The sequence below is a fragment of the Equus caballus genome, chromosome 7, assembly GCF_041296265.1.
Source record: "Equus caballus isolate H_3958 breed thoroughbred chromosome 7, TB-T2T, whole genome shotgun sequence".
NCBI classification, from domain to species: domain Eukaryota; kingdom Metazoa; phylum Chordata; class Mammalia; order Perissodactyla; family Equidae; genus Equus; species Equus caballus.
The window spans coordinates 25,105,024-25,131,723 of NC_091690.1; the positions used below are offsets into that span (position 1 = coordinate 25,105,024).

A 26,700-nucleotide genomic window follows, 5' to 3' on the forward strand; every position below is an offset into this window, starting at 1 on the left:
TCCACGTGGTTGTTTCGGTTTGCTACTTAACTCCCTGTGGGTACATTGCTCCTCCAGCTTGCAAGTTCCCCAAGGGCTGGGACCCTATCTTCAAACCTCAGCATTTAGAACAGCGCTATGCTCACACTAGCTGCTTCCCACATTTCCGACAAAATATCTGGATCATGTGCTTTGAACGAAATCCTGTGCTTGAAGTCTTGTGAAGCTTCCCAAGAGAAACAAAACACTGTTTCTGTGTCTGAGGACAAGGCAGCCCAGTGGGAGCCTGCAGCAAAGGGAGACCATGGGAACCCAAGCCCCATGAGGGCCGGGAGCTGTGTCTGCTTTGTTCATTCCTGTATCCTGCGCCTGGCAGATAATAGCTGCTCAATACACACCTCCTGAAAGAAATATGATCAGGCACAGAAAGGTCCCTTGAAAACTGTAAACACCATATAAAGGTTTCTTTTGATAACTGCCTGGATATAGGAACCTAAAAAGAGAAGAATACATTTAAAAAAAAAAAAAAAAAGAATGCTGGGGGTCGCAGGGAGAAGCAGTGGTTTGTAAGGGAAGATGCTGAATGTGGTTTTAGACATTTCATGGTGACAGCAAGACATTTAAGGAGAGATGTCCTACAGGCTGCTGGATTTATGAGGCTAGAGTTCTGGTAAGAGGTCAAGACTAGAAATGAAAATTTGAGCATCTTGGAAAAAGAGAGAATGGCTGCAAAATGAGCTCATGCAGGAAGTAAATCTAGCAGCAGGAAAAGGCAGCATCAGGAGGGGTCTTGGGGGACTGCCCTGAGGCTGGGGGAGGAAGTGAAACACTGGAGACAGAGAAGGCACAACCAGGAGGGGAAGAAACAACCAGAGGACAGGATGGATGAGGGGACGAGGAAGATGAGCAAAATCCTACTCACCTTTGGAGATTTTTGCCCTCTTTTCTGGCAGCTTTCATCTCCGCTCTTTCCCAGGAACAGCGCAATCCTGTCTGCTCCAAATTCTGGTTTGGTCTTGGCCTCCTGTTCTGCAAGTTACTCCTCCCACCGCACACCCGCTCACCTTCCCCTCTCTCCCTCTCTGCAATCAGACCGTCAGCGGGACCACAGAGTATCATGGGCCCCTAGCATATCACAGATTTAGAAAAAGAAAAAAGGATTCACGAAGCATCACATTCCTTCCTCTCATGCAACAGACAAGGCCCAGAGAGGGAATGCAATCTGCTGGAAGTCACACAGCTAGGGAGTAGAGAGCAGGACTAGATCTAGTCTCCAGTGTCCTAGGCTAGTACTCCTGGATTTCTACCGCAGTGCATCCTGTAGAGGAAGCAGAGACCCAGAAAGAGAACATAGTCTGCCCAAGAGTCACAGCTGGACCAGGCGGGGACCGGAATCCAGAGATTGAATTTCCTATCTACTCTCTTCCCACTCCATTGGCTGGACGACAACAAGCTGCCTGCTGGTCTCCCAGATCTCCAGGCTGGCCTCAGCGCCCACAGTGCTCCCTGGGCAAGCAGACACTATCTCAGAAGTTGAGAACGCAGAGCAAAGATCTAGGGTTCAAACTCTGACTGCGCCCTCCATCTGGAACCCCCTCTACTCAGAAAAGTTACCCAAGGATGGGTCACCTTTAAGGGCAAGGCACTATTGCTCCCTGAGCAGTGACTGCTACCCTCCTTTCATCCACACCTAAAATCTGGGCCATTCTAAAGACACAATTACACAGCCTTTACCATCCCAGCCCCCGGAGCTCCTGGCTACTTAGAAACCCCTGGCCCTCCTTGTCCTGAAGCTGCCAATTTCCTCATCAGTATTTTATTTGTCTGTTTTGCTCATTTTTAAGCTGGTGGCAATTGCTATTTAAATTGTTTTGTAAAGTGTCTTTGCATTTACAATGCCGGCTGTCAGCAGCCCCACAATAGGAAATGAGATTTGGCATCAAAGGCAAAGACGCCACTAAAATACATTTTAATAAATATGTAAATCAATTAATCAATCACCCATCCAGGGAAGGAGCTTCAGGAACACAGACAAGCCAGCTGAGAGAGACGCTGCAGAGAATGTGGGGTCCAAGGTGGTAGAGGACACTCAGTGGGCATCGAACTCAGGGGCTACAGGCACATCCCATGCTGGGACCCTGGCCTGGCCTCCCACCCTACCAACTGCCTAAACGGACCCCCGCAGGGTGTTGCCGCAGCAGCCCCAGCCAGGAAAGGGCACAGAGCCTCATCAAGGTACAGACAAAGTGAGCCCCAGGGCTGAGACTGAGAAACCAGGCCTCTAGCTGAACTCCCACCATCAATATCTTCTCCATTGATGCTGTTTCCTAGAGAAGTCAGAGATTAGAAAGTGCTTGCAGGGTTTATGTCTGTAAATTGGACTAGCCCAGAGGAGTAGCATCAGGAGACGCCGGGAAGAAATGACCAGCTGCTCTCTCCTTTCCTGAGACAGGGAGCTTGAGCTGTCACGGCGGCTGGAGTAGCTGGGGAGGCGGAGAGTTGCTGTCCGCTGGGAAAGACTCCTGACTCGGGAAAGTAAGTGTGACTCAGGGGACAGTATTGAGGGGACAGAGAAGAGGCATACCAGTGAAGAGCTTTTAAAACAGGAGCCCAAATACAAACTGTAGCCGATGAGCAAGGTGGGGGTACCTGGTGGTAAGGAGATGGCCGTATAGTCACAGGTCCTTAGCTTGCACCAAGGCGTGTTATAAGTGGCATCATTCTGGCCAATAAAATCTGAGCTTGAGCTAGCATACATCTCCAGGTCTTGTCTAGGCAGACCCTAGAGAGCTTTAGCCAGACCATGGCGTATGGTTTGCTTAAGAGGGTGCCTCAAAGTTATGGTAAGGCGCCTCCTCACACATCTTCAGTGTGACCTTGGGCAAGTCACTTGTCCCCTCTGGACCTCTGCCTGCTCATCTAGACAATGCAAGAGTTCAGCAAGATGAACTCTAAACTCGAAAACTTTCTGACTCGCTTTCCTCATCATTGTGGAGTTGGAACCAGTATCTTCCCATTACAGTGGCCTGCCCTTGTGGCCATCAGTGAAGGCTGGCCTGACCCTGATAGGAGAGGGACTGACCATTTGGAGTCTGAAGGCCAAGGTAGACCTGTCTGAGGGGCCTAAACACCCCCCACAAGAGACCAGGATATGGGAAGAGTGAGGTATACCCACAGAGGAAGCCAAAGGACCAGCCCTCAGCTTCTCTCCCACACCCTTCCTCTGTACTTGCTCCCCATCCCATCTCCACTGCCTCCCCTGGAAGAGTTATGCCCTCTGATTGAAGACCTGTCTGGCTCCCAAATTACCTCGTTTTTTAAACTGATGTCACCTGGACCAGAGGGCAAACATTCCCATTAGGGCTGAGAGCATCCACACATATCCACCCCGGGTGTCCAGGTGTGTATGCACATGGCACACACATGGGTATGTTTCAGTGAGCACATGTAAATGCGCAACTCGAGGCATAGCTACATGTGCTGCTGTGTGCCTGTAAATGCGCAGACCTCTGCTGCTCAGTGTGTTTCCATTCAGGCAGGTATGTATGTTTGTTACATATGTGTTTGTTACGTGTATGTGCATTTGTTACATACACATATACATGTATGTTTCAGCAGGTCTGTCTGTGTGAATGGGTCCTAAATAGCCATGCTTTGAAACACGCATGTGGCCAGCACAGGCTGCATGCCGGACAGAGGCTCGTGGACATTTCTCTGCCCAGAGGTCTTGCTCATCTTGCTCTCTCCTCTAGAAGAGTCCATTCCTCAGCATTGCCCAACACTGCTGCCATCAACCTGTGCCTGCCTCTTCCCAGCTCCACTGAAGCAGAGGCTTGGATAAGGCAGATCTGAGTGTGGAGCTGTGGGGATCATTCAGCCACGGGCCAGGCTCTCTGCTCTATTGCCCTGACCCTCTACATGTGACCAGGTGCAAGAGCAGAGGGAGCGTTTGTCCAAGGACTCCCTCTAACCTTTCTAGAAAGATCCAGGAATCATCCTGGGAGCTGCAGTGTGTCCCTCAGCCCTCACTGCTACATCTGTCCCCACCCTGCCACACACACACTGTTGTTAGAATGAACAAACTCTCTCAAAGGCAAACCTGACACCTTCCATGGTTTCCCTTTCCCCATCTCAGATGGCTTTGCATGAGCCAAACGTCCTGATGTGACGTGGGCCCTGTCTCCCTCTCCAAACTCTGCTCTCATACCTCCTGCCTTGCCCTCTGCACTCTAGTAGCCCCCGCCACATGCCACAATGCTTCTCACCTCCATGCTGCGCCCCTCCGCCTGAGTGGGACCCTCCAACTTCAAATGCTCAACTTCTGCTCAGCCTTAAGGACCAGCGTCCAGCAATCCCTCTCTCACGCCCCAGGTCCTTCTTCAGTGCTCCCACAAACCTGGCACGGCTATGTCATGACCTTGTACTGTACTTTCTTCTTGTCCACTTGCCAGTCTTTCCTCCCCTACTGGACTATAAAGCTCCTGTGGTCAGGCACCCCGTCCTAGTCATTGTGGAGATGCAGACAGGAGTGCCCACTGAATGACCTGATGGTCTCTCTAGATTGCTCCAAAATGAGCTGGTTGAGGTTGGTGGCTCCCACTATGCATTCCCAGTACGCCCAGCTCCGGTGCGGTATGCATTCCCTCAAGCAGCTGGCACCCACACTTACATGGTTTTGCAATGTTGCTCTCAAGTTCTCCCTGTAAAACAGTAGAACAACAGCCTTGCACGGCATTCCTCTCCTGGAGCAGAACCCATGATGCATCCAACACGCCCAGCCCAAGCATGTATCAAGCATGTCTATGCTGATGCTCTGACATCTGGTTATTTGTTATTGCCTTGCCAACACTGGAAGGAACGTCCCTCCCAGGGCCAGCTAATTCCTAGAGACAGCAAACACTCCCCTTGAGTGTGCCTTTCATATGCAAATGAACTAATTGGGGTGCATCCTTCAACCGCCTCCTTTATTGGGCCCTTACAGGGCCCTTACACTCCAGACAACCATCTACCTGCCCTAATCACCACAAGACAGGACCCAAAGAACTAGGGACAGCCCATATGCCCCAGAGCTCTTGCCCATGATTTCCCCTCACTCCCTCTTGCCTCCTGACTGATCCCGGTGCTGCCCCTTGTGGCCTTGTGTGATGTGGCACACCCCCTTCTTCTTGGGAACTGTAAGAAACTATCTTTCCAATGATGATCATCTAATCTGTTGGCCTCATCATATCTGAATAATAATAAAACCTACATTTTAGGACAAAGCACACCCCCCAGGGGATACTGAGAGGCTGAGGATCACATGGGTCCTATATATGTGAACCTTCTGCCTACAAGTGTCATAGGCATTGGGATTTGCCCAAGACTCTCGCTCAAAAGTAATCTTTGCATCCCCAGGCACAAAGCACAATGCCCGGCACACAGAATGAATACTAACCTAGGAGCATCCTCATGGTACAGTAACTCGAGGGGTGAGTACAAATCTGGTACTGACATTCTGAACAGGATGAATGAGACCTCCTACCACTGATCGCACCTTCCTCATCTCACTTCAGACTGCTCTGTAAGATGCTAAATGGGTCCTCGGATGCCAGAGCTGGGAGAGCCACAATGTAGAGCAGCCACACCAGGACTGGGGCCCTCTGACCTCGGTCCAGAGCTCTGTCCATATTTTCTGCTGCCTCTCTGAGGATGAGGAACCTCTGGGAGGATGAGAAAAGAGAAAGGGGTGGGGCCACTCCCCAACCACCAGGCCAACACCACCCAAGAACATGGATTGACCACAAGTCCTGGAGAAAAGACGCAAAAGTCGTAGTCATTTGAGCTTGTGTGTAAGTTCATTTGGGATGGTATCTTTTATTTTTGTTCTTCTAACACCTAGCACATAGTAGGTACTCTGATGTTTATGAATGAAAATAAGTGTTCTAAAGTTATTTTGTGCATGCATGTACATCATATTTTTCCAAATATGTTGTAAGCATCTCGATGGCTAGAGTATAGTACACTTGTCTATGTCTGTGGGATGCTGCCCCTGCGCAACTCCCAGCCCCAGCTCGGCACTGGCAGGGCACCCAGGGGACTAAACTGGTCACCCGTGATGACTGCCCAACTGTCCAGCTAACTGGTCACCCCACGGCCCCAAATATGCCATCCCCCTTGCTCCCTGTGGCTCCATCATGCCCACCCTGAGGGTGATACCATTTCTGGAGAGACTTCTGAAGCACCAACTTTATTAAGATTGATTTGGCCTGCCCACCATTCTGACAGGTCCAAAAGCAAACACGGCAGGGCCATGGGGGAGATTTGGTCATAATTACCATCTTTAATTACTGCTAAAACATCAATTGCTCTTGTTCAATTAGCGGTGCGGTTTCAGGCATGGCAAACTTTGCAACACAAAATAAGCTGAAAATTGATTTCTGAACACTTAATGCAGATCTGAAATTGCTAACCTGATAAGGTTGTCATAGAAGAGCCAACGTGGCCAGGGAGGAACTTTGAGGGGCTGTAATTGCCTTGGTAGGAAGATTAATAACTTGTATACTTACATCTTGTTCATCAAGTAGGAGGCACTGGGTGGGGAGCCAGGAGCAGTGGGTGGGTGTGAAGCACGAAGGCAGAGGGAGGGTGTTAACAAGGACAACGGCAATTAGGCAGGAGAGAGCAGCAGCCTGCACCCAATGGTCCGTGAACGAGGACATGGCCCTCTGGGATGGCACGCAGGACGGGCCGGCTGCCTGGGATGGCTGCCAGGGAGAGCCGACCTCTGCAAAGCAGGCAGGTAATGTCGCAGGCAGGTGGGGAGAGGAGCCTGGTCCCAGCCACCTCTACTTTCTCTCCAAGCCCAGGAAAAGGACCCTCAAGGTCAAACTCCCTTAAAAGCTCAATTGGCCTCTGGAAGAGCCTTCTCTATTTATGCCTTCTGGCAAGGAAAAGAGTCGGATGTGATGGACAAGAGGAGCCACAGCTGGGCCCCAGGATGCGAGGGCTGCTGTCACGTGCGATGTGGTGTTCTCACCATCTCTCATTCGGATGCTGGGATCTTCCTGCCAGGGGGTTGAGTGAGTTTCGGGGTGCATATCACAGAACGGTGGACAGGGGAGCATTTTATGAACTCCCGTGCATTGTATGGAGCTGCCAGGTGCTGCACAGAGTGGGCAATTGCTGTTACTATTATTATTATTATTATTATTATTCCTCTTCTGGGCCTGTGGTTGATGTGGGAGCACGGGTCAAAAGTCTGAACAGAAAAATGAAAAACAAACACAAGAAAGAAAGAAAGAAAAGAAGATTGGCAACAGTTGTTAGCTCAGGTGCCAATCTTTAAAAAAAAAAATTGGAACAGCCTTGGAACAGGCCCTTCTCTGTCTGAGCCCCGTCATTTAAGCTGAGGGAAATGAAGAAAATATTCCCTTCTCAGCTTATAAAACTAACATCTACTGAGCATTGGTAGTGCCAGGAATTGGGCAAAGCACTAGATAGACAGATGGATCGATGGATCAGTAGATCCATAGATAGATCAATAGATAGGTTGATAATAGATATATAGATGGATAGATAGATGATGTAGGTAAGTAGAGTAGGTAGGTAGATGATGGAGAGAAATTATTGCATCTAATCCCCTCAACACCACACTAGGGTGTAGGTGTTATTATCCCCATTTGATAGATGAGAAAAATAGGACCTAGCAAGATTAAGTAATTTACCGCAAAGTCACATACCTACTAAGTGGCGGAGCTAAGACCCAAAGCTGTGCCTCTTTGAGGTAAGGGACAATACTCTTAATCTCTACTCTCTGCCCCTGGAGCATTCTTTAAACATGCCTGGTGCCTTTCACCAGAGTGTGCTGAGGCCGGGCAGACACAACTGGGAACCAGAATTGTCCTTGTCCCAAGGCGCTCGACCTGTAGAGATGGAGGCAGATACTCATCCAACCAGCTGTGCCACGCATGCAGCCCACAAACACAGCCCAGCTGCATGTCCATGATCAGACCCTCTCAGGAGACACACTTGCTAGTGCCAGGCTTGGTTGGAGCCAGATTGTCACCAGGCCCCTCTCTTTTATCTTCTCCTTAGAGCAAAGGCCCACGACCCCTATAGATCCAAAATTCAACTCAATTCAACAGAAGTCTATTAAGGACCTTGCTGCCTGGCCTAAGACCAGAGATAGAAGAGTAAGGCATTCCAGACACTCACTCTCCAGCAGAGGGATATGGTGAGGGACGATCATATCCGTGTGACCCTGTGGAACAAGTGAACCAGGTGCTGAGTGCACAGGGGAAGGAGCAGTCGGAAAGGGCTGCCCAGGGCAGGTGATGTCTGAGCAGGCTTTGCAGCCGACCAGGAGTTAGCCAGGCACATGAGCGAGCCAAAGGGCCCTCCAAGCAGAGACGTGGCGGTGTGAAGGGGCATGGACTGTGCGGAGAACTCGAATCTGTCTGATATCTCCGGAGCCTGATGCCTAAAGCTGGGTTTGGGGTATCAGGGAGGGATGTGTTCAGAGAGGTGGGCAGGGGCCGGAGGACGAGAGGGCTACAGACCACACTAGACTTCATCTTGTAGGTGCTGAAGAGCGAGGGCTCAGCGCGGCCCTGCCGAAAGCTCACTCTGGCTGGAGGGGGATAGAGGGTGTATTACTTGCCAGGGCTTCCACAACAAAGTGCCACAGACTAGGAGTCTTCAATGAGAAAAAGTTATTTTCTCACACTCTGGAGGCTGGAAGTCTGAGATCAAGGTGTCGGCAGGGTTGGTTACTTTGGAGGCCTCTCCCCGTGGCTTGTAGATGGCCATCATCTCTCTGTGTCTTCAGCTGGTCTTGCCTCTGAGCATAACTGTGTCCTAATTTCCTCTTCTTAGAAGGACACCAGTCACAGTGGATAAGGGGCCACCCGTAGGACCTCCTGTTAACTTAGCTCTTTAAAGACTGTGTCTCCAAATACAGCCACATTCTGGGCACTGGAGCTCAGGACTTCAACACAAGAACTTGGGGAGACACAGTTTTGGCTCATCACCGAGGGACGGCAGGTAACAAGACTGGAGAATGGGAGGCTGTTGCTGGGCAAGGAGCGGCGAGGCGTGAATCTAGCAATTCTTTTGATCACCCCCAAAGGCGGGGGCTGCTGGGAGAGCTGTGCTGCAGAGACAGAAGAACAGGACATGTGAGTGGCTGATGGATGGACTAACACACGTGCAGCGAAAATATTCCTAAAAATGTAAAATACTGAGAAAATCTTACATACGGATTAGAGAGGCGGTCTAGCATCGAGGAAATGACAGCAGACCAAAAGTCAGAAGTCCTGGACTCTGGGTCCCATTTTCTGTGACTTTAAAACAGTCACCTCTGGGGCTGGCCCTGTGGTCGGCGGTTAAGTTCGCCCGCTCCACTTTGGCGGCCCAGGGGTTCACCCATTCAGATCCTGGGTGCAAATCTACACACCGCTCACCAAGCCATGCTCTGGCAGCATCCCACATGGAAGAACTAGAATGACCTGCAACTGGGATATACAACTATGTACTGGGGCTTTGGGGAGAGAAAAAAAAAAGGAAGATTGGCAACAGATGTTAGCTCAGGGCCAATCTTCCTCATCAAAAAAGCATTAAAAACAGAAAGGAAAAAAGTCACTTCTCCTTTTTGGTCCTTAATTTTCTCCTCTGTGAAAGAAGAGGGTTGTGAAAGGAGACTGTCTTTAAGGTACTTTTCATCTTTGACACTCTGTAATCCTATTACGGCATAAGGAGCAGCATGGCAACAAGAGTACTGGGAGGGAAGAGAGGCCAGAAGGAGCCTGGGGTGAAGTGGGAGAGAAGGAGCAAGTCCCCATTCTTTACGCTGACCACACTCCAGGGACAGTCTTAATACGCTCAGATCCAGAGGCCAACCAGATCAATGCCACTCTAGGCTGGCATGAGTGTTTCTACCAGTCACTCAAGAGAAGATATTTATTGTAATAAGTAAAAACTAGTACGATAAACCAATTTGTCTTGTAACCTCAACTATTTCAATGCTAATGACCCTAAAAGTTCTCCCTCTCCAGCCCCACCCCCCACCCCTCAATCCCAGGCCCCATATCTCCCTCCTGCTCCAGTTCATCCCTCATACTTCCTGGTTTCCGTGAGGAGTACCATCCTCGACTGCCCTCCACCTTGTCCACTCTAGCCATTAGCACCCGAGGTCTGTAACTCTGGCTTAGCTAAGGGTCTTGATCTATCCCTCCTCTGTCTTCCCTTCTAATGCTACCTCAGGCTTGGAATTTCCCAACCTCATGACTGTTGCAGTTTGTTCTTCTCAGTTCCAGGGACTTGCACCCTGACGTTGAGGGGCAACAGCCTCCTAACTGGATTCCCCCTCCAGCCTCGCTTCCTTTGGTGCTTCCTTGCGTATTCTCACTCCCAAGCCCCGTCCCTCCTAGGCTCTGCCTGGCTCTTGACTCAACTTCATGCCACCGGGGTCCTGAGCCAATGAGAGCTGCTGCTTTCTGGGGGAGACCCCGGGACAAGGAGGGGAGAGGAGGGAGAAGGGCTGAGGACCAAGGACAACTGCGTGAGCATTGGGCATCGGCCCTTCCATCTCATCCCCATGAGGTACGCAGAGCCAGGTCCAGAGACCTTCAAGCTGGATCTCCAGATTCTCTGCCAAGTCTCAGCTGGGCAAAGACTTAGACTGCACCCAGGCCCACTCAGCTATGAGCCCTGGACCCACCTAATGACCCTCTGCCCCTTCCCCCAGAGCTAGAGACACCTCTGCAGTACTTTGCATCAATTTGTATGTGTCGCCCCAGGCTGTAGTGATGCTCAGCAGACGTGCAGATACACAGCTCCCCAGAAGCCCCTACTGTAGCCCCACTGCTCAGATTGAACCTCCTGAATATCAACATTGCCCAGGACAGCCTTACGTTTATGGCGACCATTTGCACTTAGTGATCTAGACTGCTGCCTGCCCCCAACCCTGCAGGGGATCAGCCCTACTACCCTGTCACTTCTCTTCCTCCTTTCAGCACAGGGTGTAACAACTCTTCCTAAAACCTAATTTTGTCATGTCACTTCTCTCCAGTCTCCAGTGACTCCCAACAGCCTCTGAGTCTAAGTCTAAATTCCTCAGCATTGAATTCAAGGCCTTCCATACCTGCCACCCTCCCTCCCCAGTCAATGTCATCTCAGCATGCTCCACTCCATTCACGCCTGGTTCGGGGGCTCCACCCCAAACTCTCCAAACTCTGTCCTAACCCCAAGTCCTGGCCTGGACTATGCTTGTCCACACAGACGCGCTTGCCCATGGCCCCCTGCCAGGGAGACGGCCCAAGACTGCATATTCTCCACCGTGTTATTGAAGACCCCTCATCAACAACTACTTGGTCAGTGAAGGGAACTTGATCCAAGGGTTTTCCTGGGATTCTTGAGGGCAAAAAGTTCTATCCAAGTAAGGGTAACGGTTATTAGCTGGACCAATAAAATTGTCTCAGAAGTTTGAATAGGAAAATATGGGGAGAGTATCATTCAATTGATAGCAAAAGTAAAAACTAAAGAGACACATAGAAATAGGTGTTGAGGTAACAGGGTTGTTAGTCTGTTTTGAGTAAGCAGAAATTATGAGTTAATACAAATTATAAGCTAAGCAGGCCATACAAAATAAAGAAATAATATATGGAAGCTCTGCTTGGTGTTTCTCCCTCTAAAAGAAAAATATTTCCCTTGAAAATCGCCTAAAAGCAACAAGGAGAATAAGAAACAAACTGTATCTTTGACAAAGCTAGCAAAGATCTATAAACTCAGACACAGCACATCACTAGGATGCAGAAGATGCTAAGAGAAAGGAGCTGTGGCACAGAGCTCAGGGAAAGCTGGCCAAATATAGCTGGCTAAGGCAAGTGCCACACCCCGAGGTCAAAAAGATAACACTCTCCACTTAGGAATAATAAGGACAGGTGTGTGGGCTGGCAGTGGGAGCTTTCCTGAACCTATTTTGACATGAAGTAGAAACAGCAGAGGTGGGACAATGATGAATCGCGACAGAGAAGTCATATTTGCAGGGAGCAGTCTCTCAGTGAGGAGGGAGAGAGGAGGGAGGCTCCTCCTGAAGAGCATATCTGCAGTTGTCATTGCCAGTTGACTAGAGAGAAGCAAAGCTTAACAGATCTTACACACACGTGCCCATCAAAATATTCCTGGGAGCCTAGGACATGGCCCTGCCCTCCCACCTTCACTCCGGAACCTTAAGCAGAGAGCTGGTCCAAGAAGACGTCACTTCACTAAAGAGAAATTAATAATCAGAAAGAAACTACTATAGAATCCATTTAATAAAGATACTACAGTAAAAAAAGAAAAAAAGGAGTAAACAAGAGGAAAAATAAATAGTAGATAAAAAACAATCACCAGAAAAATATTGCGATGGAGAAAATGGACAAACATATTGCCATGAAAATGGTTTTAACTTAATGAAGCAATTACTTCTACAAACCAAGAACACAAAGAAGAGATACAAATATTCACAAAAAATATGGCCAGACAAGCAAAGGATATATTCATGTGGTTGTACAGCTCAGAAAATAAGTGGGAGAAAAATGTAAAACCAACCACAGACACTGCTGAATGCATCAGAAAAGATCTAGAGGACAGAACTAGAAAAGGTGAGAAAAATTAGTAGCAATTAATAAGGTTTAAAAAAAGATCAGAGAGAAAATGGCAGGTTTGAAAGACTGACAAACATATATGCAATTCCTACAGAGAGATGATTTATAAGAAATTTCCAAAATAAAAAAGGAACTAAATCTACAGATTAAAAAGGCCTATTGCTAAGACATGGAAACAATCCAAGTGCCCATCGACTGATGACTGGATAAAGTAGATGTGGTGTATATACACAAAGGAATACTACTCAGCCAGAAAAAAAGACAAAATCATCCCATTTGCAACAACATGGATGGACCTGGAGGGAATTATGCTAAGTGGTATAAGCCAGACTGAGAAAGACAAACACCAGATGATTTCACTCATATGTGGAAGATAAACTAACACACGGGCAAAGAAAACAGTTCAATGGTTACCAGGGGAAGGTGGGTGGGGGGTGGGCACAGGGGGTGAAGAGGAGCACTCATGTGGTGACAGACAAGAAATAATGTACAACTGAAATTTCACAATGATGTAAACTATTTTTTAAAAAGTGAAGGAGGATTATGGGGGAAAAAAGGCCTATTATGTCACAGGAAAATACTGGCAAAGAATGATCAAATCTAGTAAAGATTCTGAAGTTCAAAGACAAATAATCCTTTGGAATATTCAGCCCAAAAGATCAAGTTGCCTTTAAGGGAGAGGGAAAAAAAAATCAGAGTAACCTCAGACAGCTCAACAACATTATTCAATGCAAAGAAATAAATAGTGTAACCTAAGATGGTACATCCAAGACAAGCCATCAATCAAGTATAAAGACAATATTTACAAACATGCAAGAATATGAAAACACCAATCTCATGAACTTGAAGAATCTAAGGTGGATAATTTCAAGCCACTCAAAAGATGAGTGAAGGAAAGCACAGCAGAAGAACTGGAGTGACATGAAATCCATGTAACCAAGACTAAGACCAACGCTAAAGCAACATGGTGATTATGGGTATAGAACCAAATGTAAAGATTTTAAACTTCGATAATGTAGAAATTTTCTTACTAGCAAAATTTACCTCAGGAAAGGGAAAAGAAGGTAGAAATCAGTGTAAGCATGTTGACAAATTTTCTGTTTATAGCTGGCTGTCAAAGATATCATTTAAAGCTAATAAAGTAAGTGATAGACATACATGAATATTTAAAGATATAAAAGGGAGGGGCCAGCCCGGTGGCGCAGCAGTTAAGTGCGCACCTTCCGATTTGGCAGCAGTTTGCTGGTTCAGATCCCAGGTGCCGACATGGCAGCGCTCGGCACGCCATGCTGTAGTAGGTGTCCCACATATAAAGTAGAGGAAGATGGGCATGGATGTTAGCTCAGGGCCAGTCTTCCTCAGCAAAAAGAGGAGGATTGGCAGCAGTTAGCTCAGGGCTAATCTTCCAAAAAAAAAAAAAAAAATATATATATATATATATATATATATATATATATATATATAAAAGGGAAACATTAAGGAAAACAGTAATAACATTATTGACTAAAATAAAGTGTGTGGGGGGGCTGAGTGGGATTCAGTGGAAGTATAACAATTTTATCCTTCTTAGAGAAAGCAGTCAACAGATATTAAGGAAAAAAATGTATATGTAAAAGGTGATCACTGAGGGGAAAATAAAAGCCTTTCAAATTATTAGAAGAAATATACACATAAAAACCAAGCAAATAAAACCGAATACGGAGTAAAAGATTGAAAAAACAAATGAAGCGGCAATAAAACCAGAAAGGAAAACATAAAACAGGATTTAAAAGAAAAAAAACTAAGAATAACCATGTCTGTCATATTAATTTATGTGGATGGGATCATTTTACTGGCTAAAATATTTTTACTCTCGAACGGGATCACAAAATAAGGCCCATTTTTGTATCTCTTCAAACACAATTACTTAGGAGGGTTGCAAACAGAAGAATGGGAAAGATGTGACGTGCAAACACAAACAAAAAGAAAGGAGGGAGCACAATTTCAGTGCCAATGAGATTAAGCTTGGGCGTGGGAGCAGCGAGGCAGAGAAGACTTAAACCAGAAAAAAGAAATGCGATAATGATAAAGAGCACCATCCCCAATGATGACCTAACCGTTGTGAATATTTATACTTCAAATACCGTCACATCAACATCCTTAAAGAAAAACGACAGGATGGACAAGAAGAAATAGAAGGGTATCAGTAGTCAGAGATTACGGTTGACCAGACAGCCCGCGACAGAAGAAGGAAACAAAAAATAATTGAGAATATAAAGAAGCAAATCATCGAATTAATAAGGTTATTCTAACTGATACCCTGAAAATAATACCTTCAGTATCCCGAAAAAAGAAAATTAAAAAACTGAAAATCTTAGGCTACAAAGACAACCTCAATATACTCCCCAAAATGGAAACCTATACATATAATATTGTGAGATTATAACGTAATAAAATAAGAATTTTGGAATAAAATCTTTATCACTCGGGAATTTTAATTCTTTCTCTTAAACAGCACTTGGGACAAAAAGGAAATCAAAACTGAAATTGGAAAAGACCTTTAAATAATCCTAATGAAAATAGCATATGTCAGAACCTGTGCTAAAGGAGAGTGCATAGGGAAAATTAAGCATGCAACTCAAGAAGTTAGAAGAAAGACAACAAACTCAAGCCAGGGAAAGCAGAAAGAAGACATTAGTTATATGAAAGCAGAATACAATGAATTAAATAAAAGAACTGCAGGATTAATATATATCCAACAGCTATTCTATTTTTTTAAAAAAAAGCTAATACAAGAGAGAAACCATTAGCTAATATTATCAAGCCAAAGGGAGAAAACAGAAATATGCAAAACAAATAATTATAATAGGAAAATAACCATAGAAACTGATAAAATTTAAAACATATGACACTATTTTGTTCACTGTTATGCAAAATAATTTGAGAACGTGTATAAAAGGGTAAATTTACAGAAAAATATAAATTTCCAAAACTAACCATAGTAAAGTCAGACAATCCAATGAATTAATTGCTATAGAAAACTAAAGACAATAGTTAAGGAGCTACCCCCTCCAAAAGAGCACCAAGCCCAGAGAGTGTCACAGAAGAATTCTAATACACCTTTAAGAAACAGGTAATTCTGATGCTTTGTAAACTCCTTCAAGGAATGCAAAAAGAAAAAACTGGTAATTCTTCTTTTTCGAAAACAGTATACCAGTGACATCAAAACCTGACAAAGAGCACAAAATGAAATACAGCCCACTGTCACTTACGAATAACAGAACAATAAAAAAAAAACTACAGTAAATATTAGAAAACAGAAATCAGTGGCGTGTGAAAAAAATAACAGCCAAGTAGAGTGCATCCAGAAATTCAAGAATGATTGAATATTAAGAAATCATCTTAGGGGCCGGCCCAGTGGCATAGTGGTTAAGTACATGTGCTCCACTTTGGCAGCCCAGGGTTCCCGGGTTTAGATCCCAGGCGTGGATCTACACAATGCTCATCAAGCCATGCTGTGACAGCGTCCCACATACAAAATAGAGGAAGACTGGCACAGACGTTAGTTCAGGGTGAATCTTCCTCACCAAACAGTAAAGAAAAAGAAAAATCATTTTCTAATTCATTATATGAATAGATCAAAAGAGAAAAATCACATAGATCATTCTCATAGAGGCTGAAAAGACATTTGAAAAAGTCACGTCCATGCTTAATTTTGTAAAGCATCTTATAAAATAGTAATGGATGGATACTTCCTTAATATGATAAAGGATATGTGTCAGCAATAACTGCAATAATGTTTACTGGGCAAACAGTCCAAGCATCCTCATTACAGTAAGGAACAAGACTGGGACACATACTGTCACCACTATTATTTTACACTGTTCCAATGGTGTGAGAATTGGAAAGGAGAAGTAGCATCATTTTCAGTTGATGCAACTGTCTACTTGGAAAACTCAAGATAATCAACTAAAAAATGTTGCAAACAATTAAAAGAGTTTACTAAGTTGGCTCATTATAAAATTAGCATACAAAAATATACGTACAAACAACAACCAGTTAGAAGATATCATGGAATTTTTAGAAATCCATTTATAAGAGCAACAGAAGAAGATATGACACATCAAATTAAACCAAGAAATGGAGAAGATCTGGGAGAAAAAAGCCCTGAATACACTATGAGGCATACAGGCTACTAAAGACTGGATACGAAGATTCAACATTGGACATACAAAAGCTCCCCTTACGTTAACATATAGATTCATTGTAACCTTGCCCACCAAATCCCAACAGAGTTGGGATTTGCTTTTTTAATTTTATTTGTTTGTTTTTGTTTGGGCATTTTGGAGGGGAAACTAAAATGATGATTCTGAAATAAATAATAATCTCTAGAAATAAATGAGCAAGAATTAGTAGAATAAATATATAGATTTTTTGTGTGTGAGGAAGATTGGCCCTGAGCTAACATCTATGGCCAATCTTCCTCTATTTTATGTGGGATGCTGCCTCAGCATGGCTCGATGAGCAGTGCTAGGTCTGTGACCAGAGTCCAAACCTGTGAACCCTGGGCCACCAAAGCAGAGCACGCGAGCTTAATCACTATGCCACCAGGCCAGCCCCATAGAATAAATATTTTTTAAAGAAGAGTAATGGGTGATAGAAGCAGGACTAGCCTTATCAGCTATTAAAACACATTACAAGCTGACAAAATCATAATAATTAAAACATCATGAACAGATGGACAAATCAGTGGAAAAGAGACCCAAAGACACCCTCTCGAAAGGGTAGAGGATGGAATTTTTTAATAAATAGCATTTAGCCAACTGGGTAGTGGTTTAAGAAAAAATAAATAAAGTTGGATTTCTAGCTCACACCCTACACCAAAATCAACTCAAAAAGAATTAAATATTTACACTTTTACAAAATAAAACCATAAAATTCTAGAAAAAATGGGGGAATTTTATAAATATAATCTTGGAGAAGAGTAGACCTTTCTAAATATGACCTAAAACCCAGACCCCATTTCAAAAAGCTGATTAATTTGACCATATAAAAATCAAATTCACCTAGTTTGGGGCTGGTGGGGTAGGAAGGCGCATAAGCAAAGCCAAAAAACAAATAATAAACTGGAAAAAAATTTTTGAAAACCACATCACAAACAATTAATTTTCTGAAAGGAGAAAGAATGTCTACAAATCAATGAGAAACCGGGTGAATGATACAGAGACATTCATTTAAAAGGAGATGGGGGCCAGCCTGCTGGCACAGTGGGTGGGTTCCTGTATTCCACTTTGGCGGCCCAGGGTTTGCCCGTTCAGATCCCAGGCACTGACCTACACACCACTCGTCAAGCCATGCTGTGGCGGCATCTCATGTACAAAATAGAGGAAGATTGGCACAGATGTTAGCACAGGGCCACTCTTCCTCACCAAAAAAATCAATCAATAAAAGGAGACGGCTCTCAAACACAAGCAAAGATGGTTGCCCTCACCTGTAGTTAGAGAACTGTTAACATTATGATACCATTTTCACCTAACAGATGGTCCAAGGTCAAAAAGTGCAAAATCTCTGTGTAAGACAGGGTACAGGGAGGAAGACAGGCATGGATGTTAGCTCAGGGCCAGTCTTCCTCAGCAAAAAGATGAGGATTGGCCGCAGATGTTAACTAAGGGCTAATCTTCCTCAAAAAAAAAAAAAAAGAAAGAAAGGGTACAGAGGGATGCAGTTGCTGTCTTTTTGTTTTTTGATTCTTGGGGGTTTTTTGCTGGTTAGAAGTGTGATTTGACATACCATCTATGAGGCTGTTACTAGATAGATCTTTGACCCTGAGCAAGTTTGTTAGCCTGAGTCTCAACAGCACAATCTCTTAGAATTATTTTCAGAGTGAAAGGAACGGCACGTGCAAGCCAGCACAGTGCTCGGCACAGGGACAACCCTCACAGCTCGGTCAAGCACCACCTCCGCCCTTGTTGACTCAGAGTGTGTTCTAGCCACAGCTGAGCTTGTTCAGAGGCTCTGCTCTCTGGGAGGGGGCTTTTCCCCTCCCCGAGCTGGAGGAGGGAACTGGAGTCTCTCAGAGGCTCCACCGTGTCCTAGAGGGGCAGAGGCCCAGCCCCCACATGGAAGCCCAGGATTTGCCTCCCCAACAAGCCTCAGCCCGGTCTGGCCAGCTGGTGGGGTAAAGAAGAGAAGAGTCCAGGCCACACGCAATGGGCATGCTTGCAAAACCAGGAGCCTGCAGCCCTCAGAGTGTGCTTTGAGGTTGCTGACACCCCCTCACTGGCCCAGATCCCCAAATGCTGGGTTCCAGCCCCATGGCCCTCCCCGTGAACCAAGGGTTGGTTGACCGAACTCTCTGGCCTCCTTCCAGGTGAGAAGATGCAGGCAAGCTCTGTTGGATGCTCTGGCAACCAGCTGCTGGAGGCCAGCCGCCCCACGGACCTCCCTCCCGACCCTCCAGCACACGGCAGTTCTTCTTAGGGGTAGGGAAGCTGGGGTCTACTTGACTTTGCTTTACCAGAGAAAGGAGGTCTGTACCTGGATCCCTTCCAGCCTGGGCTGGAAACTCGTGCATCTCTATGAGCAGGTCGCTTCCTCTCTCTGGGCCTCAGTTTCCTCACCACAAAATGAGGGAGTAGTAGGACTAGCAACCTCTGTGACCCCTTCCAGCTCTGATACTGTGTGACTCCAGGATTCCCCCAAGAGCCAGCCCTAGAGACCAGCAAGACTGCTCTTTCTGGTAAGTTCCCCAGGGAAAGGATACGGAGGGGGCCCTGCATTCTAACCCTGCAGACCTGGTTAGAGGGATGACGCCTTCCTCTGCAAGAGTCTCCATCTAGGAGGAGGCCTTCATCCTTTCTTAACAGGGTGATGCATGGAAGTTTTGACTGAGGCACCATGATAAACAACAAATACCAGTCTACCACTAGAAATGGTATAGCAGATGTTCAAAACCCAGTGAGAGGGGCCAGCCCCATGGCCTAGTGGTTGAGTTTAGCACACTCCACTTCAGCGGCCCAGGTTTGCAGGTTCAGATCCCAGGCACAGACCTACACCACTTGTCAGTCATGCTATGGTGGCGACCCACATACAAAATGGAGAAAAATTGGCACAGATGTTAGCTCAGTGCTAATCTTCCTCAAGGAAAAAAAAAAAGAGGAAGATTGGCAACAGATGTTAGTTCCAGGCTAATCTTCCTCAGCAAAAAAAAATATTTTAAAAAAAGACAATGAGAAGGCTCTACAATCCACAAAAAGGATGCAAAGGGTGGAGAAAGCGGGCATGGAGAGATGAATTTGAGGAGAAATTTTCTTTGGGGAGAACTGTAGTAAGTGCTCCCCATCCTCCCCCAAGTGGGACCAGGGAAGAGAGGGGCCCAACGAGGGGGACTTCCAAAGCATCACCCCAAGAGCTTGATGAGGGTCCCCTGTGGCTTGAGGAATCCAAGGGACTGGTGTAGCTTCTGCAGGATTTTGTGTGTCTGTGTGTGAGGAAGATTGTCGCTGAGCTAACATCTGTGCCAGTCTTCCTCTATTTTGTATGTGAGATGCCACCACAGCATGGCTTGACGAGCAGTGTGTAGGTCCAAGCCCAAGATCCAAACCTGTGAACCCAGGGCCGCCAAAATGGAGCAAGTGAACCTAATCACTATGCCACTGGGCAGCCCCCTGCCAGGATAGTAGAGAGCAAGAGAGAGGGCCCATGAGTTGCTTTGGTGTCAGAGGAAGAACTGCTTCCGGGGTGGAAAGGCCTGCACCACCAGCATGTGTGAGGGACGGAAGGTGCTTCTGCATTGCCCTGGACCGGAAGTGGCTCATGTGGGAGGAAGACAGCCACCCTGGAGCCATTTCCTATCCACCCAGGGCTACCTGGGAGGGCAATGAGGTTCCAAGAGCAAGTGTACACCTACTTGATAAAGAGGGGGAGCTCGGGGGAGGGGGTGACAGCTGAAAGATGGCCTGTGTGAGAGAGCTGAAGTCAGAGAGGAGCCTGTGAGGAACCCACGAGAGAATAAGTCTGCTAGGCTCAGAGAGCACGGAGCCATTGTGTCAGCTAGGGATTCGTCAGGAAGGTAGAACTGCTATGAGTAAGATGGAGTAGGGACTTATTATAGGAAGCAGACCTCACACAATAGTGTTAGCTGGTGAAGGAGCCTGTGGAAGGCTGTTGCCTCTGTCTGACGCAGGCCTGAAGCCACTATGGGTCCTGAAGCAAGGGAGAGCAAGGGCAGACTGGAGCCTGCACCTGTCTCTCACTGCCTCCAGCCTCAACGAGCTGCAGAAGGAGCTGGAGCCCCTGGCTACGGAGCCTAACCCCGGTCTGGCCCAGGACTCAGAAGCTGAAGGGGAGACTCAGTGAGAGCTGCAGCCTGGCCCCGAGGAGGTGAGCAGGAGATTGTTGACAACATGTCCGAGCGACAGTGGCATCTGGGTCCTTGACCGACCCTGTGGCGTGATGACTGCTGGTTTCCTTCTACTTTCCAAATCTTGCCCAAATTTCTCTTGTGGTCAATGTTAATACAGAATCGTTCAGGGAAGGGAATTCTGGGAAAATTAATTCTAGCTAAGCTACGTTGACATAGTACAAAACCATCAGGGCCGTCTTCTGACAGCATCCTTAGGTTAAGAACTTTCTCCCTTCCTCAGCCCCGCTCCCTGCACTCCAGCACCTGGGGGTCCACAATTGCAGCTGGAAACAGGGACACAGTAAACCAGAAAAGGAAGAGAAGCTGGACCCATCTTCTGCTCCAGAGCAGGCAGCTGGTCCCATCTCCTCAATATTCAACTAGAAATCAGGTGTTAGTCACAGTCCCAAGCAAAAATATAGTGTCTGAGAATCAACCTGCCTAAAAATTCAAAGGCCCTTTACAAAGAAAAATTATAAACTATTACAGGCTAAAACAGAAGAGCCAAATTAATGGAGAAAATCATCCCCAAATTGATCCATAAATTCAATACACTTCTGAACAATTCCAGCAGGGTTGTTAAAAATTAGATCTTAGTTTATTATGAGTGAATCTGAATATCTTTTCTGTAGGTTGGTTATTTAGCTATTTTATTTTCCCCTTAGGGGATTGCCTATTTCTGTGAGCGCCTTCTTTCTTAAGAGTGTTACTGGGTTTTCTTGATTTGATGAACACTTTACTAAAGTTACAAATTTTTTCCTGTCATGTTTGTAAAAACTGTCTCCAAGTTTGTTGATTGCCCTCCAATTTTGCTTATACAGTTTGGACATGTAGGAATTTTGTGTTTTTATATAGTTAAGCCTGTCAGTTTGCATGTGTATTATTTCTTCTATTCCTTTTAAGGTTAGAAACAGAAATCAGATATTTATTCTATCTTCCTATGATTTAACGTTCATTTCGCTTCTTTTTTTATTGAGGCATGATTGACACATCACATCATATTAATTTCAAGTGTACAATATAATGACTTGATATTTGTATACATTGTGAAATAATCACCACAATAAGCCTAGTTAACATCCATCACCACATATAGTTAAAAAATTTTTTCTTGTGATGAGAAGGTTTAAGACCTGCTCTCTTATTAACTTTCAAATATGCAACACCGTATTATTAACTATAGTCACCACGCTGTACATTACATCCCATGGCATTTATTTTATAACTGGAAGTTTGTACTTTTTGACCTCTATCCCCCATTCTCCCCCCCACCCCCTGCAGTTGCCTTCTTTATCCATAAGAAATTTATTCTTCTTTTATGACATAAGATATGTATCTGAATGCATGTCTGTCTTCCCCTTCCCACCCCCACCAGCTGTCTAATTTTTCCCGGCATCTTTTATTTGTAACAAAGTGGATAACTTTGTATTATCTTAACAGCTGGCATCAGAATTCCTCTTAGGGGACAACTGTCACTGTTTAGAAAATTCTCTTGATAAATGTGGAATAAAAGGTGAACCCCCTGAAGGCCCAAGTGACAGTGCCACCAAAACACTGGATGGGGGAAGTCGCTCTGCATGAGATTCAGGAGGAGTTTGTGGTTATTCACATAAAAAGAGAGAGGAAGAGAGAATAAAAATGAGAAGGGAAGGTGGTGAACAGATGAGCCAGAAAAGTGGCAAGAGGTTCGAATGAATCGAGGGTCAGTGACTCTGATGAGGTGCCAATATATGCACTTTAGAAGGTGACACTTGTGAAAACTAAATCTCTTTGCATTTCAGCAATACAAACCCCTCCGTTTTTGGTCACACTCCTGCTCAAAACTTCTTATGTGGGTGGATTTTCCAGCTGGAATTTCTTAGATGATTGACAAACAAATGCTAAAATGGAAGAACAAAAGCCACAGAAAACTAAGTCATTTTTTAAAAGAAGAATAAAGAGGAGGGACATCGGCTATCGGCTGTCGGAAATAGTACAGCCATGGTAATTGTTTAGTCAGCAGAGGCTAGATTTTGCTGCAGAAACAAAAACCTCCAAGGGCAATCATTTGAAACAACCAAGGTCTGTCCCTCCCTCACATTACATGTCCATTGAGGGTTGCCCTGTGTCTCTTCACTCCAGGATCTGGGCTGACAGCACCTACCCAACTGGAGCATCACAGGTTGTCATGGCAGGGGGATAGGACAAGGTGAATTACACACTGGCTCTGAGAGCTTCCTTCCAGAAGTGACATGTGTCACTTATACTCACATTTCATTGTCCAAATCAAGTCATATAGACACATGGAACTCCAATGGACAGGGAAATGCAACCCTACCATTTTCCTGAAAGAGAAGGGAAACACACCACTTGTGAACAGTCCCAATGACTGCAACAATCATTTTTTTAAAATAAAACTGTACTACTGGCACAGAGACTAACAAATAAACCAAAGAAACAGAAGAGAGAACCCAGAAATACATATAGATGTTCTGTGTTTGTATGTGTATTGGACTGGGCGTGTGATCTGGTGAAGTCAGAAAGCACTGGCGGAAAGGTGGCTTGTGTAGCAGGCAGTGTAATTGGCCTACCATAGAAATGGAAAACAACTTTGTCTCTCCTTCTACTATATGAAAACTTGAACTCCTGAAGATTAGGACCCTGAATGTAACCTGCAAAACTACAACACTAATAGAGAAAAATGTAAAAAGATTATCTTTGTGAACTTGGTGTGGGAAGATTTCTTTAATAAGACCCCAAAAGGCTCACACCACAAGGCAAAAGAGAAATGATGCCTTTGACTAGAGTAAAATTCAGGCTTTTTGCTCACTGACAGAACAGAAAGACAGAATTAGCAGACAGGGGACCAACTGGGAGAAGATATTGCAACAACTGAAATAGAGAATATGTATATGTCATATATATATTTGAACTCTTTCAAGTCAACAAGAAAAATATCAGAAATGACTGAGAAAAGGCCAAAAATATGACCAGGCAATTCATGTAAGGTGGAATCTGCAAAGTCCTTCCCCGTAACAGGTCAGGAAGAGCTGGGCACCTGCACAGCAATCAGAGAAAGGCAAAAACCAGTAACACGCCCCTATCAGCCCATCAGCTGGTGACAGTTAGAAAGCCTGATAACACCAAGTGTTGGAAAAGATGTGGGGAAACCAGAACCCACAGGCACTGCCACTGGGAGAGTTGCGGGTAGGGCTGATCTCGGGAGCCACCTGGCAGGTCTAGGTGACACTAAACGTGGCCAGAAAGCCCTCTCTGGGCATGGACCGCACATGAACTTCCACAGAGATGCATAACGGGACACGCTTGAAATTGTTCATCCCAGCAAGGAAGGGAGGCACCCTGGGTGTCCTGCACCAGGGAATCAGAAGCAACGTTCAGTGCGTGCAGAGTGTGGAATACCATGCCTCATCCAGAAGTGGGGAAACTGACGTATGCATGGCAACACGAACTAAGATGGTGACAGAGCAGAATGAAAAAAGCAAAAAACAGACCAAAATATATGTGCGTGTGTATATATATATCAAATATATATATCAAAATATACATATATCATATAGTATATATATGTATATATGATACATATTAGAGATAGGGAAGTAAGGATGAGGGTGAGATAGAAATAATGGAACAAAACAAAACAGGGGCCTTCCCCAGATGAATGATGACAGTTGCCATGTCCTGTGGGGTATGATTAACTCAATTCTATGCATCTGCTGTCTAGTAAATAGGAGGAAAAAGAAAGCAACCGCTCGGAGGCGCTGGGCTGCCTGAGAGCGGCACGTCCACTCCCCTTGTGTTGGTTAGAACAGCTTCTTCTCACACTGGGACCTGCAGATTCCCGGGCTCAGCTCCCAGAGATTCAGAGTCCGTAGGTCTGACGTGGAGCCTGAGAATTTGCGTTCCCAGCCAGCTCCCGGGTGACGCTGACACTGCCGTCCGAGGAACATGCCTTGTGTAGCAAGGAGCTAGACCAGTCAGAAAACCATGCCTACCTGCAAGGGAGATGGGGAAAGGTCGTCTAGCTCTGCCCCCCAAGGAGAGGAAAGAGGCTTAGTAAACAGCTAGCCAGTGTCAGCCATGTGGTGGTCACACCCTGGCTTCCAGTTAGGCTTCCAGGCCACCTGCACTTCATGCCCCACCCCCACCCCTGGCTCTTGCTCAATACCTGGCATGTGGCAGAGACTCAGTAAATGTTTGTTGGTACTAGACTGGACACTTAAAGTTTTTGAGTAAGAAAGTGATAAGAATTAGGGAGTTAGAATAGGAATCTCACCAGCAACTGGGGAAGAGTGTCTCAGAGTGAGAGTAAATTAAGTTTAAGGGGAGGAGGGTCCAGACTGGGGAGGCTGGAATGGAAAGGAAGGCTACTGTGGGTCTCCACCAGCTGTCAACTGCCTAATCAACTGAGTTACTTCCATCTACCGCTCTGCCTCTGCCACCCTCATCCTCCCCCACGCCCTCTCCTCCAGCTAAATTCAGAAAGAGGACAGCAGGGGCAAGGTCAACTTGAACCCCACAGACTAGGCCGAAATTGCCCAGAGAGGGGAGTGGGGGAGGAACCCAGTCTGGAATTCACACTCAGTCCTACAGGTCCAGAGTGGATTTACCACATAAGGATGCACAGCAAGTTGGCTGGATGCAAGGTTCACGTGCTGCCTCGCACCCAATTGGTCAGGGCAAGACCATATCTGAGGATGGAGGAGCATCAATTCACATTTGTCTCAGCAACTCTTTCTGCCTCTGTGTCCCCTTTTCCTCTTCTTTCTGCGCCCAACTTTGGTGCTTCCATTTGCAGAAGAGCATGGAAGAACCCATTCTGTGGCCAAGTCAACACATCCACTTTGATCCCGGTCCCCATACCTATAGCACCAAACGTGAAACCCTCCGAGACACATGCAAATTCTGAGACTCCAGGAGGTTCTTTACACCTCCATGTGACTTATTTTGTTTCCTTCCTGGTGTTTTTCCCCTTAAGACAGGGGCAAATAAATTATTTTGATGCGGCTATTTCACACGGCAGCAGTAACATGCAGGAAGGATTACAAGGACCACAGCCTTTCCTACATGGCCTGGTCAACCGGCCTTGGGAGGGGGGCTATCCCAAATCTATTTAATCCAGTGTGACCCTCTCCCACCTGCACGAAACCCAAACTCTCCCAGACACTGTGGGCTGGGCACAGAGCAGATGCCACACCTAGAACATTGCTCAAATTTTCCAATTGTCATCTCAGATTCAGGTGATGGAGATAAGACAACTTTGACTATGCCTGAGGCCCCGGGGAAGGAGAGCCTAGGTCTGCAGTGGGAGTGGGTCTGCCAGTCCATCCCAGGGCTGCAGGCTCCCACAGCCCCCAGACTGACAGGATGCTAAGCGCCCCCACTCCAGGAGGCCCCATTCCCAGCCCCAGACTGACCTCTCCTGGCCAGACCCTGCAAAGCAGTTTGGAAAGAGAAAGGGTGAGGAGTCATCCGGTGCCCATTGTTTTCCCACCGTCTTCCCCCACAAGAGAGGGAAGGAAGGGGACAAAGAGGAAATCAGGAGTAAGTTGGCTCTCCCACCCTCCAGCCTCCCGCCTCTCCCCCAGACTCCAGCTGTCGGCCTAAAATCACAAAGCCTTTTCGCTCAAAACCCGGAGAAAAAAAAGAGAGGAAAGCAAAGGGAAGGGAAGAAGCAGCAGCGAATTTCAAAAGGAGGGCTAATTTGTGCAGCGCCGG

At 46.1% G+C, this 26,700-nt stretch overlaps 1 long non-coding RNA gene across 3 annotated transcripts in view; it reads right to left on the reverse strand.

Annotated features, from left to right (window-relative positions):
* LOC138925084 (uncharacterized) overlaps window positions 1–26,700 on the reverse strand; it is a 129,552-nt gene that overhangs the window by 16,040 nt on the left and 86,812 nt on the right. For 2 of the 3 annotated variants that reach the window (XR_011440777.1, XR_011440776.1), the window contains exons 2-3: window positions 23,236–23,309; window positions 378–9,109 (exon numbers count right to left, since the gene is read on the reverse strand). This is a non-coding gene — a long non-coding RNA (uncharacterized lncRNA). The remainder of the gene's footprint in view (window positions 1–377; window positions 9,110–23,235; window positions 23,310–26,700) is intronic. The other variant, XR_011440778.1, reaches the window with a different exon arrangement.